The sequence below is a fragment of the Dromiciops gliroides genome, chromosome X (genome assembly GCF_019393635.1).
Source record: "Dromiciops gliroides isolate mDroGli1 chromosome X, mDroGli1.pri, whole genome shotgun sequence".
Lineage (NCBI taxonomy): Eukaryota > Metazoa > Chordata > Mammalia > Microbiotheria > Microbiotheriidae > Dromiciops > Dromiciops gliroides.
In genome coordinates, this window is record NC_057867.1 from 61,033,641 (window position 1) to 61,051,941 (window position 18,301).

General features: G+C 40.0%; 1 protein-coding gene across 3 annotated transcripts in view; it reads left to right on the forward strand.

Moving 5' to 3' along the window:
• The window catches only part of AFF2 (AF4/FMR2 family member 2), a 538,237-nt gene that overhangs the window by 363,180 nt on the left and 156,756 nt on the right, over positions 1–18,301 (forward strand). The gene's annotated exons all lie outside the window — the stretch shown is intronic.

The window sequence follows — 18,301 nt, forward strand, 5'->3', positions numbered from 1 at the left end:
GTCAGAGATCAGTCTTACACCTCTACTTTGGGAAGCTTTCTCTGATCAGGACCTTAAGTTTTTGTGATGTCTTAAAGCCATTTCTTCCCTGAATCTTTACTTGTCTTAAGTGCTAGTGTGCATTATACAGTTAAGATGGGTTCTAACCCCATGTGGGAACAAGATATCCTGCCTGTACCCTAGTGAATAACATTGAAAGGAAAACACTTAGCTCTAAACAAATCCACTGAATTGGGCCAGTCAGCATCAAGAAGCAAGAAGCCACTTGCATCCTAGACTGAGGCTGTTACTTATCTGTGTTTATTTCTTCTGTATAGTGGGGAAATCCCATTTCCTGAATGATGTTCTGCATGTTGTAGTGGGGCTTAAAATATTACTGAGTGGTTGGCATCACGATGTTATAAAGTGTCACTTTTAAAGACCATTTGACAGTTCATTACAAAGCTCTTCCATATATACCAGCTCCTTTTACTTCATTGGACCTGTTCCACAGACAAGAAAATTGCAACTTGAGATTACCTATCTTGTACAAAGTCACAGTGCTAGAATCTGATAGGCTGGAGAGTAGATCATGGTACAGTTTTCTTTCTGTTATATTCTTAGATTTTTATAAACATTACATTTATTCCAAAAATATTTCTTTAGTACTCCAAAGATATGTGATTTTGATCAGTGTGGGGACATATCCCCTTGACTGACACAGATCACAGCGCTTCTTGGCTTAGTAGTTATAGTGGGTTATAATGGGACTAAAAAATTCATCTGACTGTGAACAACCTTCAGACTTAGACTCTTCAGAACATAGATAGCTCCAAGTCTATATTCAGTCAGTCAGCATTGACATATTAAGTGCCTGTTGTGTACCAGTCAGTACTGTACTAGGGGCTAGAGATACCAATACAAAAAATGAAAAAGCCTTCAGGAACCCAGGTCCCCCTCCATGCCACAGTGAGGCAGTATAGAAGAATTTTAGTGAGGTTCAAAATATATTAACTATATGTGGAGATGTGTGAAGAGTCTGTGACTTTGTAAGCCTAGAAGACTGCCTTTCCTTCTACCAATGCAAATCATAGTATGTACTTGACTTGGGAAATAAATCATAGGCACGTACAGGCATACACACAGCTAGTATGTGTCAGATAAGCCCGGATCCCAGGTCTTTGTGACTCCTCCTCTCTATCATGCTGCTTGTCATTACATCCATTATCACATTCTTCCTCTCTAGGAGTTCAAGTAAACACTTCAGCTCCCCTGTCTAAGACACTGTGCTAGGTGTTCTCGTCATCCCCACTGCCATGTGGTGTTCTGTTGTTGGAGAGGCAGCTCTTGCTTCTGTATACAAGCTTTGCAGATGTAGCTTTGATCAGGCCTAAGGTGTGTGGATTACAGATGGGCCAGCCGCAGCTCTCCTCTATATCTCTAGGGCCAAAATCTGTATCCAAGCATGTCACATGGGAACTCATCCATTTCCTTCTTCCCATAGGGTGAAGGTATTTAAACAGCAGCAAATCTTTATTAGGCATTTAATTAATTTTATTAATGAAAGGTAGAGCTGGAAAAAAAAGAGTGCCTTCAGAAAGTTACTTCAGTCTCCTATGTTTTCTCTAGGGTTCTGAGCTCAAAATTAATTCCACAGGCTCATCTTAAGTCTTAAAGGCATTCTAGATGCATCCCCAAAGCATGTCACAATTTGTCTTAATTGGCATCCTCTCTTTAAGAGGGGCCCAGAGCTAGGGACTTGGCAGCATTGCCATGAAGCTTGGAGAGCTTGGGAAACACCTGTCAGTGGGGCTTCAGAATCCTAGCTATTGGAATAACCACTTCCAGAAGCAAAATGGCATTTATAACCCCACAGAAAAGGCATAAGTCATCTTAATATGTTCATAAGAGATCACACCCCTTGAAAGATAATTGATAGGAAGGACTTGTTCAAAAAAGAAAGACTATAGATTGTATGGAATCTTTATTCCTATAACATCACTAATCAGTGCCCTCTTTTTTGACAACTTGGATGTTGGAGATTTATTTCCCATGCTTAGAATTGCAATAAGCTCACCACTATTACAGTCTAGATTTGTGGTCTAGTTCATCTTAACTTCTCAAGATTTCCTAGTGATACATACGTCCTGACCCTCTTTGCCCCATGACTTAGTGTCTGGGCAGATAAAGGCCCTGATATTCCCAGTATTGCATTACCAGCGATCTATCAAGATAGGTATCTCTTTCTGATTCTGCTCACCTCTGTTTTTCTTTCTCATCTCCATGTCTAATGATAAGAGTTTTGAGACTGGCCTCATTTTCTCTCCCTACCTCATCATTTGTGGACATTCAACCACTTCTTGTTTTCTGGATGGAGGATGTATCATATAGTATCTTAAAAAGGGCAAAGGACTAGAATTTAGATGTCATGGGTTCTGCTTCCTGTTTAATAACAAAAGGCTTATGAGCAAGTTAATCAGAACCTCAGTTTTCTTATCTTTAAACTGGGTGTGATAAACAGTGCCATGTTTACTTCCCAGGGTTGTATGAAGATCAGATGAGATAATAGAGTCAAGTGCTTTGATATCTGTAAGGTATCATGCAGCTGTCAAGGATTATAAAAATGATATTTATTTATTCTCTCTGTGATGACATTCACAATTATCTCTTTTTTTCTTTGACAACAATGACTTTTCTGCACGTTAATTAATCAATTAGTACTGCACATTAATTACAACTGTATAGTTTTTCTTTTAAGCCATACTACAATCTAACTTCCTTTTAACATCCTCACTGCTTCCTCTGCTTTAGCCAATTTTATCTCCATCCTCTTTATTTTCTTTTTTCCATTCAAGCTTTTGTAGGTTTGATCCGATTGCAATAAAAACTGTGACAAGAAAAATCGGCATGATCCAAATTGTGCTTCTGGTGGTGGCCTGCTTATTTGAAATAATTTTTTAGACAAATCCAGAATTCCCATTCACCAAAGTAATTTAGATAATATCTTGGAATTCAGTGAACCTGGATTGAGCAATAACCCTTCTTGCTTGTCACTCCTTAAACTCTGCCATACCTTCTACTTTTCTTATCTCAGAAGACTTAGAGCTTGGAGGGACCTGAAAGACCAGTTAATCCAATTCCTTCATTCTGCACATAAGGCTCAGAGTGGTTGAATGATTTACCCAATGTCACATAGGTAGCAAAGTGAAGAGCCAGGTTTGGGGCCTAGGTTCCCTGACTCCATGCCATGTGGCTCCCCAATGAAAACTTGGCATCTGCCAGTTCTTCCAAAAAGCTCACTCAATTCACTTTCATTTAATAACCTCAGACCCACATTCTTAAAGTAAAATAGCCATATGATGGTATTGACCAATAAGAAGTATCAACCCTCAGTTATTGATTCACCTCTGACAATCAGGATCAAGCCCCACTTTCTACAAACATGATGCCTTATCTGGCCCCAGCTACTAGAGCCTTGCTTCTCCCCTACCCTGTGATTGATTGCCTTCTGTCTTTTTTCCTATAAATGCAAATAAGTACACACTTACAGAATGTGTATGTCTCTGTTAACCTGTTGTCTCACCTGGCTGGGTTATAATCTTCTTGAGGGAGGAATTGTCTCCCTTTTGTATTCTCAAAATATTCAAAGTATTCTCAGAACCAAGATGAGTACCTAGCAAATAGCAGGTTAATAGATTCTTGCTGCTTAATTGATTAATGCAGTCCTCCTTTATTGAAATCGTTCTCTTTCTTCAAGGCCCAGCTTGGGTACTACCTCCTGCATAAAGCCTTCCCTGGTCCCCACAGCTGCGAAAGGATTTCTCCAATGCCCCTTTTCCCATCTAACATTGCATCTTGCTTATTACTATATATAAGCTGTCCTTTTGTAAGCTTCTCAAGATTGGAGACTGGATTCTTCTCCATTGTACCTCCATTGTCTTCCATGTAGGAGGTACTTAATTAAAATTTATTGGTTAATTGAAAGCCAGTTGTTTCTGAGATGCAAAAAGAAATGATGACAAGGAAAAAGGAGAGGAAGATTATAATAATGACATAACTCTAGCCATAGTTATAGCCTTTGTCGGGGCAGCTAGATGGCATAGTAGATAGAGCACTGGCCCTGAAGTTGGGAAGACCTCAGTTCAAATCTCACCTCAGACACTTATTAGCTGTGTGGCCCTTGACAAGTCACTTAACCCCAATTGCCTTAAACATCTGGGGCCATCTCCAGTCATCCTAACATAGATGTTGCCACTGGACCCAGATAGCTCTGGAAGAGAGAGTGAGGTTGGTGACTTTGCAAAGCCCTCCCTCACTTAAATCCAATTCATTGCAAAGCATGACATTACCTCGATGTCATGGTCCTCTTCAAGATCTAAGGAAAAACAACAACAGTAGCCTTTTTTACTTAAAAGCTTCTGTGATGCCATCATTCTGGGTAGTCCTACTGGCACAGATCCCAAACCATGAGGTAATCTCACCCCCAAATCTGACTTCCTTTAGGGGTGATGAGCATCACCAAACTTAGCCAATCTGGCCCCAAAACAAGTGATACACAGTCCCTCAATGGACATGGACTTGAAGCCCTTTTGAGCTTGGGATAAGGCCTGTTAATAAGAGCTTGCTCCCCACTGCTCTATGGTGGAATAATCTTCAGGAACTCAGGTCCACTTTGATGACATGATGAGAGCACTAGAGGAGGATTCCAGTGGAGGTGGCAATGTGAACATCAAAGCACTCCTCCACTGCCCCTGTGTCATAAGAGTCTTCCGAGTTTTTGTGGATTCTGAGCTACTCTTCTGTAGAAGACTTAAGACAGGAAGAAGAGAAACTCTAGCACTGAGGCTGTTGTTGGTATACTAACATTACTTGCTCCTGAGGAAGTATTTACTTTAAAAATAACAGCAACTATCATTTCAACCTCCTACACAGTCAAAATTGCAGGTACATAAATGAAGTTCCATTTCTCTTATTTTTGCTATGGAACAGATTGTGTTTCCTAGTAAAGCACCTTCAGGAGTTGATAATTTTATGACGAAACATCTGTACATGCAATTCACTGTTTATGGGGAAAACAGGAAGCTGCTAACTAAGGATTAGGAAACATGATTTGATGAACTGTATCTGCTCACAGATTTCCTTCTGCCATATGGAATAGAGTGGTAAATATCTAGATGGCTGCCCCCCCTTATTGGTTATCATATTTCTATATTTACAATACCCTAAATGATAGCGAGTCTACCTAATAGTTTTATCTTTTCATTTATGCTATTAAAACATGGCAGGAGTTTACCCTGTAATGCCAGACCTGCCACATACTCTGTTTACTATCATCACTTTTAAAAAGCAAACAAATAAAAAACTTGGAAAGAAAAAAAAAAGATGTGTGGATGAAAGAGCAAGGTTAGTCAGACACCTAAATCAGAAAAAAGAAATGAATAGGGCTGTGATCGGAATATTACAAATCAAGTTCTCTGCAATTCATTTAAATTGGATTCTTCTTCCTGGTGCTCACTAATCTAATATGGATTTTGAGCCTCCACATGGTGACCCTAGACTCTAAAAGGCTATACCTGTGGATCACAAGCTCTGGCATGTCCTACCTAACTGGAAAAGCTTCAAATTAAGGCCTTTTGAGGACTAGCCTAGCTTAGTGCAGAGAAGCCCATCTCTAGCTTGGATGCAGGATGATGAATTTGTTAGCTGTGACAACCCTTGCAGATCATCTCCTAAATTACTGAGGGAACATGATTTGTGCCTGTGGAGGGAGGGTCCACACTAATGAAATGAGAGCTCCTTGAAGTTTTGAAGAGTAGGGTTAACTTAGCTGGAAACAGTAACAGAATACTTGATCCCCGAAAGAGAATAATTCTAAATATATCTTTAATTATCATTAATGTTAACTCTGCTGGAGTCATGTGGATAAACTAATTAAATTGCCATACCCTCTGTTATTCTGATGACTAGCACTTATCTAATGACACTGGAAACTATACATTTGTCAGCAGGTGAGACTGCCTTTGCCTGCTTTCTTCTCACACTCTTTCAAAGTACTAATGGATTTAATATGTAGTAGCCACATGTGAGATGAGCATGCCAAGCAGCACAATGAGCTCATAAGGGAACTAGCCCATGATTTGTTTCCTGGTAATTGGTTTGTCTATTCTAAAACAGAAATTTATCATAAAGAAAAATGCCAAATTTAATTATACTGGCTATTACTGTGTCCTGGAAATGTAGGAATAAATTTTCTAAGCTCTGGAGGTCCATATCCCTACTGCCACTTACACCAGTAAGTCAGGTACCCAGAAGGCTATTGGTTACATCACTCCCTCAAGATTCCAGGGGGTTACCTTAAACTCATCAGAGCTGCCTCAAGGAGGGATTAACAGACATACATCCAACTGGGTGGAGTAAATCTATTTAATCTGGGCAGTAAATGAGCCTAACACTCATTAGAATTGGCTCAAAGACCTCAATCTCATCAGCATTGGCTCAAGGAGGGAATAGCATACACACTCAATTGGGTGAAGTAATCTCTCTAGCTCTGCAGGAAAATAGGAGGGGAAGGGGATAGAGAGAGGCAAAAGATGGAAGGGCAGATTGGGGGAGGGGACAGACAGAAGTTAATCCCTTTTGAAGAGGGATAGATGAAAGAAGATGGATAACAGAATAAATATCATGGGGAAGGGAATAGGATGGAAGGGAAACAGTTAACAATAGTAATCATGAAAAAAAGAAAAGAGGGAAAAATTGTACAAAAATATTTATAGCAACTCTTTGTGGTGGCTAAGAATTGAGAATCAAGGGAATGTCCATAAACTGCAGAATGATGGAAGAAGCTGTACTATATGATTGTGATGGAATGGTCTTGTGCTATAGGAAATGACAAACAGCATTATCCCAGAAAAACCTGCAAAGACTCATGAACTGATATATAGTGAAGAACTGGGAGGACATTGTGCATAATGACAGCAGTATTGTTCAATGAGCAACTGTGAATTACTTAACTACTCTCAGCAGTGCAATGATCCAAGACAATCCCAAGGAACTAATGAGGAAGCTTACTATACACCCCCATAGAAAGAACTGATAAAAGGAACACTTGTGGACTGTACATATATAACCTGGTTGTGATCTTGTGGAGGGGGGAGGGAAAAAAATTTGGAACTCTAAATCTTATGAAGATGAATGTTAAAAACTACCCTTACATGTAACTGGAAAAAAATAAATGTTTGTTGCAAATTAAAAAAAAGATTCCAGGGGGTGCCCCTGAAAAGTTCTGAGGTTCTCCTCAATGCCATTGGTTTGCATTCACTTCCCATTGTTCTTCTCCATGTCACAGCTTCAGTTTCATTTAACCAATTGGCATCACTTAGCTATTACAAAGGGCTATTTCCTGAGAGGATGTGGCAAGAACAGAAATACAAACATCCCTCCCTCAACTCCTGGGAGCACACTTCCCCAAACTTAAAGCAGTTTCTACAAAACGTTGGCCCTACCAAGCCCACTGCAACATGTGGTGCAACCAATGGAGGGAGGGGTCTCTTCTTAGCTGCCTTGATCTACTGCTATGCTGGATCAAACAGGTTTCTTGGGCCTTTCCCCTCACAGATATTGGTTGTCTACAAACTCTGGCCTGGTTTCCCCCCATTGAACCTCTCGTGGCTTGCTCTACCAACCTTTTGAAGCCCAAAAGGTCGAAGCCTAGTATGTTTCATCTCCAGTACTGCAACTCGAATGTTAAAGGCCAGACAGTAGGTACAGAACCACAGGAGGGCCATGTGCTCATAGTTTCATGTTGACCCTGGTGTGAAAAGTAGACATATGGTGCTCACTGTCTTTCCTGGTCCATGGATTTACAGTAGTCCTTCACTCCTCACTCGGATGCAGGAAAGATGACTTAGCTGCTTTTGTGGGAAATCTTTTCTCTGCATTCTTTTTTTTTTTATAATCCAAGAATCTTTTAATTATGTTTTTTAGTCATTTATGCCATGAAGTCATAGGGGATTGGTTCCAACAGGTCAGGTTCCCTGCCATTGGTCCTCACCAAGTGTGCTTCTCTGTGTGGAGCAGGCTGACGTTTCAGTTGAACCCAGATGCCTTTTTCTTTGGCTTCCTTATTCTTCTTCTGGTCATTTTCTTTTACCCTTTTCAGGAAACTATCTCTGTTCTTAGAATGCTTAATATGTTCAATACGCACATTAATTCTCTTGGCTGGAATCTTGTCCTTAACCTGTTTGTTTACAACAATGCCTACAGCATGTTGAGTAACATTATAGACCCGTCCAGTATTGCCATGGTAACATTTGTGGGGCATTCCTTGCTGAACTGTGCCCATACCCTTGATATCTACAATATCACCTTTCTTGTTTATTCGCCAAAAGTTTATGTAGCCAAAGGGACAACACCATGGTTTCTAAAGGGCCTGGAAAACATGTAACGTGTCCCTCTCCTTTTTCCTTTTGTGTTCATAATTTTGGCAACTCACTGGAATATGGCGGAGCCAGTGGAAAGCTTTTCTCTGCATTCTTAGTTCTAGCTCATAAAGATAATAAAAAAAGCTGTCCTCCCTGTGTGGTAAGGGCTTCTGCAGCAGCCAGAGAACAATTGCTCATGCTCTGAAGTGGTGTGTAGAGGCCCCGATTGAACATGCCGGAAGCAGGTTCACTAAACATCCATTTGCTCCCAGAACTGGGCCCTTATTAGGTGGTCCCCTGTTACATGGGTGAAGTTATTCATTGAAATTCAAGACAAATTTAAGACCTGTAAAGCAGTGGAATATGAGGCTTTACAGTGAATTTGAAAGGAAACAATGAGCTTCCTGACCCAGTGAATCATGTGAACCCGTCTAACATGGGAGCATGTCAAGGAACAGGTGGCAGCAAGTCAGGGAGGAGATGACGTCAAAGTAAAGGAATTTAGCAGCCCCTGGAAGGAGGGAGAGTAGCCTCTTCTAAGTAGCTGAGTAAATCCCTTAGGATTCATCTTAGGTGTGCTATAAAAATAACTAGGGTTTTCATAAACCTGCTATTTTCTGTGTAGATGGTGATTTATTATTTCTATTGAACTGAACGAATGAGGTTGCAAATGTAAACCACATATAAAATTGTATACGTGTTTTCGGCACATTGAGCACAGAGAATGCTGAAACCTGTCCCACCTTTCTGGAAGACATACACGGTTTCTTTGAAAGTCATAATAATTTTCAACTGATTTTTCGTGGAACACAAAATGTGGTGGGGAAAAAAAGGAAGTAGCACAAGGTCTCTGGCTATTTCCCCCTTGTGCATACACACACACACACACACACAGAAAGAGAGAGAGAGAGAGAGAGAGAGAGAGAGAGAGAGAGAGAGAGAGAGAGAGAGTCAACACCAGGTTATCAGGAGAAAGCGAAGTGGATAGTGGAAGGTTGTGGTGGGATATAGGCCTATAAAAGAAAATGATGTTCTGATACACATTTCCAGATTTGGCCCTAAGAATAACAACTGCAATCTCTGTAGCACTTTAAAAGAAAGTTTTTCAAACCTGAAGGGTCTTTAGAGATCATCTAGTACAATAACTCCATTATTTGAGATTTGAGGAAAACCAAGGGCCAGGACTTGCCTAAAGTCTTGCAGTGATTGAGCATTTGTTTTATCTTAATAGTTGATGAAGATGGCTACATTGTCAGTTCAACTTAAATATAAATAACTAAGAAATGATTGGGGGGAAAAGTGAATTACTTCAGTACTTTAATTTAGCTTTGGAAATGAAGAAGAACAAGCTAGGAGCAAGATCCTTCTGAGGCTTTGTTCCATTCTTTAGCCACACTTGTAAAGCAGCCCATTCAGTAACCCCAGTGAATCAGTAATACTAGTCAGTATAGTGACCTCTCTTAGAGCTGCCCCACCCACCCCCGGAACTTCTCATTGACTGTTCCCCACCCCCAAACGCAACTGCTAAATGTGATTTCGAAGAGTTATCTGTAGGAATGCACTTCGAAAACTGTACTTCAGAAGTTCTGAGTGGTATCCCTAATAGTAGAAACAGTCAGCACTGTATCAAAGCATTTACTAAGGTAGCATAGCTAAAATAGGAGCTTATAAAACATTCTGTCCATAAACTCTCACAGCAATACACAACTTATACTTCCTGTATTTCAGTCTCCCAACATCCTTTCTCTCTTTGTAGAATCCTTGGATGCCACCACGGGCCCAGTGTCTCTGCTGAATCGCTCATTCACCTTGGCTCTGTGCTTTTTTCTTTCTTTCTTTTTATTTTATTTTATGTGCTTTTTTTCTATAGATCAATGCTTGATTGTGAGGGCTGGTTCTCCCTTTAATCCATAGTTGGCTCTCTTCTATGCTGCCCATGGTCATGTTCTTTAGGGCTGCTTCTTTTCTTGAATCCTAGTCATCTATATGTCTGTGTCTTCATAGAGATTTTGTATCTTTGCTCCTTGATGGATGTATTTCAAGTGATCATCTCAAAACTTCTCCCCACTGGATGCAGTGTTTCTTACTGGAAAATACTGCAAGACACCATGGTAAATGTGTGTGGAAGGTGTAAAGAAAAATTTCTCTCTCCTACTGCCCTCTGGTAAAGTTCCATTGGTTATCTCTATAAAGTTACTGCCTGCCTCAAACTTCTTGAACTCTCAAATTATTCACCTGTCTCTAGAACTTGTCACTTATAGTTTTTTAAAGACCTCCAGGGACATGGGCAGTCTTCAATGGCCAACTACTGTTTTAATTCATTCAGGGAACTCATAATTCAATATAGAGATGACACTGCATCTTTGCACTTGGTTAGCATATTAATAACTGGTTATTTCTATTATCTGCCCATTACTTTATGTAATTACATCAGTGACCAGGGGGAAGATCAAAGCCCTCTTCCCACTGAATTAGAATGAGGAAAGGGTCTGGAGCTATAAAGCCAGATGAAGCCCTAGTTTCTATTGACTTGTGGAAATGTACACTGTAATGCCTTAAGAAGAGAAAAGTAAAACATTAGGACCTTTCTGTGTAATTTAAAATTATAAATGTGGGTTCTAATCTGTTCCCCCAGTTTGGGGGGAAACTGACTAAAATCACTGATAAAACGAGTTTAGGTTTTTAAGGGTTTATTGAAAGGTAGAAAGAGAAAGATTGAGAACAGAATTCGTACAGCCTGGCAATCCTATCTTTCCCCAATTTTCCTGTGAAGACCTCAGGAGTCTCAGCACCGCCACCATAGTGAAGTCAGGAACCCAAAAGCAACAGCGCTCTCTATGCAGGCTCTCCTACCTCCTTCTAGTCCCCTCCCAGAAATGGAAGGTTCTTCAAGCTGGTTGGTTGACTGGGCCGGAAGTTCAAAGTTTGTTAGCTTCTGAGAACCATGCTTTCTTAAGTACTCTTAAGTACCAGCCAGATGAGTTTAGAATCTAGTCAACTATTAATCCAGTCAAATCAGCCAGTAATCCACTCAGGTGGGCTCCTGAGTATCTGCCAAATCTTATCTATCACATTCCATTATCTTAACATTTCTAAAAGATATAGTTAAGTTCATAATAAGTCAAAAGAAAAAAATCCATCCTTTTTGTATGCTTTATACAAAGAGCTTATATTAATAGACAGGCAGAAGGTTACGGAGATTGACTTGGAATCTGGGAGACCTGTGCTCAAATCCTCCCTCTTATGGTAGCTGTGGGACCCTGGGCAAATGACTTCATCTCACTTAGCCTCAGTTTCCTTACCTCTAAAATGGGGAGAATAATATGTTCCCTGCCTCACTCACAGGGATATTATATGGAAAGTGCTTTTGTGTGACTTTAAATACTGCAGAAATGGGGGTTATCATCAGACACTTCAGAAATCTCCTTTAGAAAGTTCATTTGCGTGCTTTGGCTGCTGTTGAGCTTATATTGAGTTGCTATCATAATATTGGAATTGTGGTTTTGATGTGTCTTAAGTTCTGCTGAGTTTCTAGGTGGTTGAGATAGCATTGAAAAAAGCTGCTCTCTCAATCATGCTGCTCAGCTCCCAGACTGGACTATTTGGCAAGGCTTTGGAAATCTGGGCTCTCCTGATTGTATAACAGCTCCACTGGCAAGAACCAGGCTAAATTATGTGAGCAAGAGCTTCCAGGGCTATCCATCTCAGCCCCTGCTACAGCTTCTCAACCAGAGGACCTTTTCCAAGGACCATTTGTGTAAATGGCATCACTCATTTCATCTTTGCTTTTTCTGTTACTATCAGTGCAGGCAATTTACCTGTGTCATAGGAGACCTTGGAAAGATCATTTTGATAGGCAGGGGTATTCAAGTAGACCATCTAGGTGAGAGTACTTTGCTCTAGGAATGCAAAATATCACAATTACTTCATTGTATAGTTCTCTGAATATTGTTTGAGCACCATTTTGCATGCCAGTTTTCCCCATTGACAATTATGGGGATGTTATTAAATACCACCACAATGTCCATCTTTAATATTACTCCTATTATTGTTGTCAGTTGGCTTGCTCATTTTAAAGAAGACAGTGAGTGACTGATGAAAGCTTGGCCGTATGTCACTTACTATAACAGAGAGAATGAGAAGATCCCAATCATACACATGAATAGAAATGTTCTAATTGTGTCTGTTTCCCATGCTTACACCATCTTTGTCATAAGAAAAGAGTTTCTTTTAGATGTCTTCTCTTCCCTTCATTATATTCTCCAGAGCGAGTTATTACTGACTTTCAATGCCTGATATGCTATCTCTGCTTGTCCCCATTAGTGGCTCCCAACAAAGGTTGTAACAAAACCAGAAAATTACACAAAAGTGATCCATTTGCTAGATTAAAGTGGCACCAAGAAGATACTCATCTAACTCTCCTGTGACAAGATTTTATTTAGAGAAGGGAGAAAAAGTCCTGAAAAAGTAAGAACCAAGCCTATCTGAAACTAAAGAGGATGGAAATCATTGGAATGGATTTTTTTTCTTTCTGCTTTTTTTCTCATTTGTGTGTTTCTGGCTTCCTCGCCCTAGAGAGTGATTGGAGAAGTTAAAGACTATCAAGGGTAAAGTTACTGGAAGAGAAAACCTGCCTTGAGGCAACTGCTCAAGCACTGGGCCTCCTCATTGCCTTATTAGCTCTTGAGCACTCTGACCCAGGTTTACAGACTTGAGTGATTAGAATAAGAACCTGAACATGGACTTGAACTATAAACTATCTCTCCCTAGACTTGAGAGATGATACTTTGTTATGGCCTTTGGTGGATATATGACATAGATGGGTTTCTTTCTTTAGCACTGAAATTAGCATAAACTTCAATGGAATGCCTCATTTCCTCTTAAGACCAAACCTATCTGGTTCATCCATCTCATAGCTTATTCTTTTATGACCTTGGGAATCCTGATCAATTATATATTTTTAAAAATCTAGTAGCTTCAGATTTTCTAATCAAATTCCCCCTGAGGATATAATATTCTTTGCAACACTCTCCACTGGGAAAGACATCTTCTCATATATCCACTGACTCAAAGGGCAGGAGGATAGAGATGGGCATAATCCTTGTTCCCCACTGCTACTTTGTGACCATACCATTCCATACCACATTCTGTCAACGATCACTGGGGGGGGGGGAAGTGTCCAAGGAAAGGCAAAACAGGCTTTGTTTGCCCTCAAGATCCCACATTGTGATGGAGGAGACAACATGAAAATAGTCACATACAGGATATACGCAGAGTAGATAGGAGGTGTTTTGTGAGCAGTTCGAGGTGTCAGGAAAGGCTTCCTGCTGAATCAGAATCTTAAAGAAAGCCATGGAAACTAGAATGCCAAGGTGATGGGGCACAGCATTCCAGACATGCAACATAGCCAGTAAAAAGTCACTGACATCGGAGATGGAGTGTCAGCGTGTGAGGTATGGCAGCGTGGCTGGAGTATAGAGTATGTGAAGGCGAGAAAAGTATAAGTCTGGAAATGTAGGAAGGGCATAGGTGAGGAAGAACTTACAGGACAGAAAGAGGAGTTTATATTTGATTTTGAAGTGTATCTTAGCCCTGTTTCCTTAGAAATATCATTCCCATTACTTAGGAAAATAAAGGTCTCTAAGAGATGGTATGCCTTTAACATGGCAAAATGAACTTGTGTGTTTTAATGCTTTTTTAACTGAATTTCACTATAATTGGTTTCCTTTGTAATCCAATGGACTTCATTTTATGCATTTAAAAACATCATTCTGTCCATAGATTTCAGCAGAGTCCCTGGTACAAAAAAGATTAAGACCTCCTGCTCTTTTAGTGTCTAAACCAAAGCCCAGCCATTCCTCTGTTCCTTTCTCATTGTCCAGGCTGATGATTCTGCCAGGCCTTCCTAGGATATCAGTATGGAAATGTGAAGTAAGGCACTTAGCAAGGTAATATATGGAAATGTATCCAGTTCACCAGAGGGCCAGCATCACTTAGGTATTATCAAGAGAAAACTGCTAGGTAATTGCTGCCTTTTTGTATGCATTTTTTTCTGGAGTACTTTGCTGGAGAGGGAAGGGGAAGAGAGATATATTTAGAAATGATAATAATCAATAAAAATGAAAAATTAAGTAGCTAAAATTCATTGGTAGACAACTGTGTTAAGAGACTCACCTTCATAGATAATCTAAATCTATTTCCCTGTAACTGAGACATTGGCTTTGTCCTCTGGACAAAAACAGAACAAATCTACAACCCCTTGCTCTTGACAGCCCTTTAATCCTAACATCCCCAGTTAATTTAACCACCATCATCATCATCATCATCATCATCATCATCATCATCATCACCACCACCACCACCACCACCACCACCACCATTATCACTGGTATTTATTTATTGCTTTAAAGTTTGCAAAGTGATTTCCACACTTTAGATCATTTGAACCTCAGTGACCCTGTGAGGTGGGCACTATAGAAAATATTATCTCTATTTTACAGAGGGAGAAACTAAGGCTGAGAAAAGTGAAATATTAGAGGCAAGATTGAAACCCAGGTCTTTCTATCTGCTATGCCTTTCTATCTCATAGACATTGTACTTCCTGATTGATTTGATCATACTGATGTAAACTTGGTATAGGTTTTTTTTAAGTTACATGCCCAGTTCATCGATCTGCTCATTTTTTAATTGTTGGATATATTTAGAGATATAAAGTTTCCTCTAAGTACTGTTTTGGCCACATCCCCAAAATTTTGATATGTTGCCTCATTGTTGTGTTTATCCTTTTTTTGTGGGGCAGTGAGGGTTAACTGATTTGCCCAGGGTCACACAGCTAGTGTCAAGTGTCTGAGGCTGGATTTGAACTCAGGTCCTCCTGACTCCAGGGCCAGTGCTCTAATCCACTGCACCACCCAGCTGCCCCCCTGTTGTCTTTATCCTTAACGAAATTAGTGATAATTTCTATGACTTGTTCTTTGGCCCATCCATTCCTTAGGATCAGAATGTGGTCTGGTGTGTTTCCTGTATCTTTGTGGAGGAGATGTGGTGGGGGAGTTGAGATGTACTTCTTCCTTTTATTCAACCATCTTGACCTTGCCTCCAGGCCTATTAGAGTTTTTCAATGCTAGTTAACAGTCAGCTGGCACTTATTAAATGCTTACTCTGTGTCAGGCATTGTGCCAAATACAGAGAATAGAAGTACAAGTAGAAAAGCAGTTCCTACCCTCAAGGAACTTACATTCTGTTTGTTTGTTTGTTTTTTGTTTTGTTGGGTTTTTTTTGCAGGGCAATGAGGGTTAAGTGACTTGCCCAGGGTCACACAACTAGTAAGTGTGTCAAGTGTCTGAGGCTGGATTTGAACTCAGGTCCTCCTGAATACAGGGCCGGTGCTTTATCCACTGTGAACTCCTGGGAAGCCAATTGTCCTCCATCCTGTATTTGTATAATTGATTTTTTGAATCTATATGCTGGTCTCTAATTTATTCCTATGGACTTTCACCTTAGTTTTAGCAGAGTATTTCAACCTGGTGAGATCATGTTGAAACTTTGGTATGTTATCTCTCATCTCAGCCACTTCTCCTATATTCTTTTTTCTGCAAATGTAATGAGTATTCTCCTTCCAAGTCATCAAAAAATGTGGAGCAAGACAGGGCCACAAATGTAAACTTACATTGTAACACAAAGATTGGCCTTCAAGTTGACATTTATCCGTAAAACACCTTTGAGGTACAGTGATTCAACTGTGTTGGGCCCACCTGCTGTCTTCCAGGCCAGGTCTTTCCATCTTTTCTACAGGAAGAATCTGAGAGACTCTGTCAGTCACCATGCTGAAATCAAGTACTCTCTGTCCACACCATTCTCCTGATATATCACTGAAATTAGTTAGGCCTGCCATATTGTTAGCGAACCTCTATCTCTGGTGAGCTTGGCTTTTCTTGAAGGTCACAAATCATCTGTTTATTAATCCAGTATAGAATTTTTAAAAAATAGAAATTGGAGTGATCAATAATGCCATTAGATTTCCACAGCTTGTTTCTCTTGAGAATTTCAGAGAAACTTAGCTCTACTCACTTTGAAAAGCTTTATGCTTAAAGAGAGAAATTAATTCACAGACAGGCTAATGCACCTTAGTTCATTTAGAGCCTAAATGACAGCAGGCACAGTTCTTCTAACTCCCAGTAGGCATCTCCCTATTAATCCGTGGGTAGATGAGCCACAGATTTTTCTTTTAGAACATTAAGTTTTATTTATGCTCTTTGCATTTACACCAGTCATTTGGGGCTTGATTCTATTCCCACCCCCACCTCCCATTAAGTGAATGAACCCTTTTCCTTTGTAACAAAGGAAAACATTTAAGCCAAACCAACCCAAATAAATAATACTCTATTGCATAGCAGTGTGTGCAACATTCAGACACCTAGCCACCTCTCCCTCTACCAAAAGGAGTGTCCGGGGCCAGTGTTGATAATTGCAATTGCTCCTAGTTCAGCTTTGGTTTTGTATTCTTTCTATCTACATTGTTGTTGAAATTTTATATGTTGTTTTGGGTCTGCTTACTTCACTTTGTGTCATTTTAAAACATTCCAAACCACCTTTCTAGAAAGTTTTCATATTCATTGGCTCTTATCCCACAGTAATGTTTGATGACATTCATAGAAAACATAGTTTGGGGGGCAGCTAGGTGGCGCAGTGGATAGAGCACCGGCCCTGGAGTCAAGAGTACCTGAGTTCAAATCCGGCCTCAGACACTTACTAGCTGTGTGACCCTGGGCAAGTCACTTAACCCCCATTGCCTCACTTTAAAAAAAACACCATAGTTTGGGTATTTCCCAGTTGTTGGGCACCCACTTTATTTCCAATTCTTTGCTACCGCACAAAAGTACTTAGCACAGGGCCTGGCATATAGTAAAGATACTATTATCAGTCTCTCTCTCTCTCTCTCTCTCTCTCTCTCTCTCTTTCTCTTTCTCTCTCAACTTCCTTCCTCCACTGGAAAAAGCAAAGAAAGTAACAGAAGCCTTGTAACAATTATGGGTAGTCAACAAATTCCCACATTACCCAAGTCCAAAAGTGTATGTCTCATTCTGCATATTTAGCCTATCACTTCTCTGTAAGAAGATTAGTAGCATTCTTCATTATTGGTCCTTTTGAAATGTGATTGGCCATTAGACTCTTTTTTTAATAATATTGCTGTTATATTATGAATGGTGCTCCTGGTTCTGCTAACTTCAGTCTGCATTGATTCATACAAGTCTTCCCAGGTTTCTCTGAAATCATCCATTTCATTTCTTCTCCTACAGTAGTATTCTATCACATTTTTATACCATCCTTTTTTCAGCCATTCTCTACTTGATGAGAACATCCTTTGTTTTCAGTTCTTGGCCACCACGAAAAGCTTCTATAAATATTTTATGAGACATTTGTGTCCTTTTCTTCTTTTGGTAGATAGGCCTAGTGGTGGTATTGCTGAATCAAAGAGTACTCCCAGATTTCCAGAATGGCTAGACAAATTCACATCTCCAGCAACAAGACATCAGTGGGACTGTTTTTCCCACTTCTGACCCTGTTATCCTCAGAAGACACACATACACACACATACACATACACACACACACAAACACACATACATGACTCTGCCTGTTAGGATTATGGACCTTCACAAGCAACCTGCTTTTCTGTTGCAAAGTCCCATTCAACTCTTATCTGTTTCATTGCTGACTTTGTTGTTTTTCATCTGTAATATCAAATAAGAATTGATAAAAAATCATCTGTACTTTTGATTAGTAATCTACAAAGTCTACAGGAATTAAGGTCATACATACAGTGACATAGGAGCAGAGCTCAGAATTCAGATCATCTCCCTGTCTAATGCTTACTCAGTTGAGTTGCACAGTCTGTGCACC